Source organism: Austrofundulus limnaeus, unplaced genomic scaffold (assembly GCF_001266775.1).
Source record: "Austrofundulus limnaeus strain Quisiro unplaced genomic scaffold, Austrofundulus_limnaeus-1.0 Scaffold29, whole genome shotgun sequence".
NCBI classification, from domain to species: domain Eukaryota; kingdom Metazoa; phylum Chordata; class Actinopteri; order Cyprinodontiformes; family Rivulidae; genus Austrofundulus; species Austrofundulus limnaeus.
Window position 1 is genome coordinate 81,624 of NW_013952431.1, and position 3,992 is coordinate 85,615.

General features: G+C 40.0%; 1 long non-coding RNA gene across 1 annotated transcript; it reads left to right on the plus strand.

The window, feature by feature from the left end:
- The first annotated feature begins 1,063 nt into the window (after positions 1-1,063).
- LOC106515400 (uncharacterized) lies at positions 1,064-3,828 on the plus strand. Its single transcript, XR_001310004.1, has 3 exons — positions 1,064-1,128; positions 1,332-1,599; positions 2,486-3,828. It is a non-coding gene; the product is annotated as an uncharacterized LOC106515400 (long non-coding RNA).
- The last annotated feature ends 164 nt before the right edge of the window (positions 3,829-3,992 follow it).

Genomic DNA, 3,992 nt, shown 5'->3' on the forward strand with positions numbered 1-3,992 from the left:
ATAAGGTGTGGAGCYGAGAAGCCTCTAAAACATGCAGGATGGTGGTCCTCATGGACCGGACACTCCTGCTTTATCTGATCCCTGTCCTGCTTACAAGACATTGAGCAAAGACCCAGTGGCCTATAATCTTTCCTAAATGAAAAGCTTTTTTTTTTTGTTTCACCAGTAATTTTCTGATTTCTTGAATTAACAGTTTTTACAAGACTCAAAGGGTTGAAAGTAGCAATTATAAATGTTCCAGACGAATCAGACAGGACAACTCCTGAAGCAGTACGTGCTGCTGATAGACAAAGAAGTTAAAAATTTMGTTCAGTGCCTCTGAGTCGTAAAACTAAACTTTGCGTAGGCTGAACTGGTCTGTGTGTGTGTGTGTTTTTTTTTTTTTGAGGGGGGGGGGAGTTGAAAGGCGGTGGATGACACCTAGTTAAACTTTTGACGTAAATCTGACACTGAGATGTGACATTGATATTAGCGAACTTCCAGGCAAGTCGTGGGAGAGATTCTGTTTGCAGAAAGATTTCTGATAAGAACTTGTCACAGACCCAAACCAAAAACAGGTTCTCACGTGCACAGTTTAAACGTCAGCTGTTGGCAAACATCCAGACTTGTGCTGACTTTCATAACACAGGTTATTTCCATCATGTTCACTCATTTCTGTCAAAACTGCAAAAACCCTCAAAGGTCAGAACACCTGAACTSTACCACCTGACGTCTGTTTCATTTGAACCCAGCTGGCAGGTTTTGAGTCTTTATCTGTGCTTCAACAATTGAATGCATCTCTTTCAGTTCAAACTACAGCCATGAAATTTATTACTTTATAGTTCACCTTAAAGGTACATTTCAGTGTGATTCATGGTCCTGTTTGTGTTGGAATAAAAAAGACAGTTCAGGTAAAGAAAAGTGCCTTTAAGATGTGTTCAAAGGAGTGTCAGTGTGCTGTACTTAGGCCAGTTGTAAAAAAAAAAAGGGAAAATCTCGGCTGTTTAGCTGCAGCTTTGTTTTCGAGTTTCAAGCTCCTCCCTTTTACTTTTACTTTTACAGAGGGTGTTTTTCTGTCTGACGGATGAAATCGAAGTAACTGCTTGTTATCAATTACCGCTTATGGAGACGGATAAAAACGATCATCTGGTAAGGCATGAAAACTTACTTTTTATTATGTAAAAATTAGATTTTATTCAATGTGAGAGTTTTGATCTTTTTAGACTGAATTATTAATTCTCGTTTTTTTTAATCAGCCCCACAGTATGTTCACATTGATTCAATAACTTTGTAAATGTCAAATAGTTACTCAAATCTTATTGTGTTTTCTTTATTTTACTTGACATGCTGAGGAGACGCATCGCATGACCTGGCACTGCGTGGAGTCCTTTGTTGTGATCCAGCCACAGACGAAGACAGGAGAGGACAGAGAGAACTGCTGTTTGAGAAAAATCAACTTTTAACAGAGACTCTGTCTCTGCAGGAATATAACTCATATGGAGAACACTGCTGTAAAAAAGGAAATCCACAACCGGAATTGAAGAATCTGCTGCAGTGACGGCAGGTGATGGAACTAACCATGTGATGCTGATAACATGGAGTGCAGCAAAATTAAACAGAGTGGGTGTGCATTAACTCCATAATTTGCTTTGCAAAGTGAGTGGAAAATGTTACAAATGCAAAACAGGAGTAGCAGCAACATTCCTGTGTAGCCGATTCCCACAGAATCAGAAAGCAGACATTCCGGCAGCTGCATGGTCCCTGGCTGTCTCGTTTCCATTTACCTCGTTCCTCCTTACAGTCCAGTAGGTAAAACCCACAAATCCAGCCTCAGTTCCACTGTTTCTGTTGGAGTTTGAGGATATTTTTTTCATATTTTAAATTCTTTCCTTGTGAAAATCTGACTGTGTGTCTTAGGTATGTMCAGAAAGACAGTTTCATGTCAAGAGCAAATTCTGTAGCTCCAAGAAAATATCCAGCAAAACATTGCAATAATAGAATTAGGTCTTCTTGTTTTAGAAAACTGCAGTTTTATGTACTGTAACTCAAAAAATGTTTGGGTATATACATTTTGTTTTACTAGAAGAACAATAAACGACATCTGTTATAAATGTAGTTACTTAGAAAGTAACTTTTGGAATAGTTGTTTTCAATAATACAGATAGTTTCCATTAATTCCCTTCGAAGCAATCCACAGCCACTGTTTTGAATCAGTTGACAGTCAAAACTGCAAATAAAGGATTAATTGTTGGCAACAAACTGGCAGCAGCAGCATCAAAATATGTTTGGCCTCGCTGAAGGGTCACAAATTCCTTCATAAGTAGTTCCCGTCCACTAGATCATCTCATGCCAGCGTGTCACTGAGCTGCAAGTAAAAACAAAARTGCAAGAAAATACCTTAGAAWCAAAGGAAATTGTTTTTACAACATGCATGTTATTGCAAATACACTCGAATGTTTAAAACTCTCTCTACTAATCATGCTTCTTTTAAAAAAAAATGTTACAGTGTAGTCTGTGCTTTGGAAGAGATTGTCTCATTCCTGTGCCAAAGATGCAGCGGCTCAGTGACGCTGAGGACTGTAAACTGGCGTTGACYTCTGACATTGTGAAGACCGTTGGAGATTTCTCCTGGAGCAGCTTCGGCCCATCAGGTTCCATTTGGATCCCCTCTAGTTTGCCCTCTTGGTTTGGAATTGAGGACACCATCATCTACCTGCTGAATCATGTTTACACCTGGATAAGCTAGCTCAAGGGTCGGCTGAGAAACTCACAGTGATGCAGATGGATGCCCTCTTGTTTGTGAACGAGCTGACTGACAGACCTCAGTACTTTGTGTGCGCTTSCAGAACTGTGTGTCGGACAGAGTGGTCATCAACACTGGGGCCCCACAGGGGACAGTCCTTTTCACCCTCAACACCACAGACTTCAGCTGTCAGAGTCCTGCTATATGATTTTCTGATGATTCTGCAATAGTTGTGTCAGAAATGGCGCTGATGCTGATCACAGGTCACATGGTGCGAGCAAAACTACCTGCAGCTCACCAAGACAAAGACAAAGGGACTGGTTGTGGATTTAAGATGGGTSAGGACACCGGTGACCCCTGTTTCCATCCAGTTGTTCACTGTGGGCATTGTGGAGGATCATAAACGCCTAGGAGTGTTCACTGACCATAAACTGGACGGGGCTAAGAACACTGATGCCCCGTACAGGAAGGGCCTCTTATTTAAAGAGGCTGAGGTCATTTACTGAAAATTTTGAAAATATTATATAAGACTGGTGTCTTCATGTATACTGTTGTTGTGCTGTAGATGGAGAGTAGTGGATGCCAACAGACTTCACAAACTTATCTGCAAAGTCAGAGAAGTTATTGAGGTGGAGCTGGACTCAGTGACTGTGGTGTCACAGAAGAATATTAACTAGGCTTCAAGCCATCCACTCCGTGTCCCACTGGTTAGACACAGGTGCACATTCAGTACAAGACTGAGACCTTAACAAAGCAGGACGTAATTTCTACCTGTGGTCATCCAGCTATTGATACATCATTTAAAATGTTCAAAGTGGATACTGCAAGCAAAATAAAATACTTTTTATTTATTGGTAACCCAGGCAGGAGCAGATGGAATGAATGATGAAGGGGATGAGGGTGATCCTCTGTGAGCAGAGAGCAGTGAACACAGCGGTTGTGAAGTTTGGGAAAGGAGGTTTGAGGTTAACCAGTTATTTTGCCGTCCTGGTTTATGATCTGTGACAGTTTGCTTTTGTTTTACATTAAATAAGTCATACGAGAATACATGTGTAAAGTGATGAACATACTGTATGTTCATTATTTAGCTCACTTTCTGAGTGTTAAAAAATTACCACAAATATTTAAATGTTATTAAACTCATTTAAATTTTGCTAATTTTTACTGAATGCTAAATTTAAATGTTATAAATTTAAATGTGTAAACTTAAATGTAAAAGTAAATCTTCATTGTTGTTGAGAAATCACACACACGACAGACCCTGGAGCAG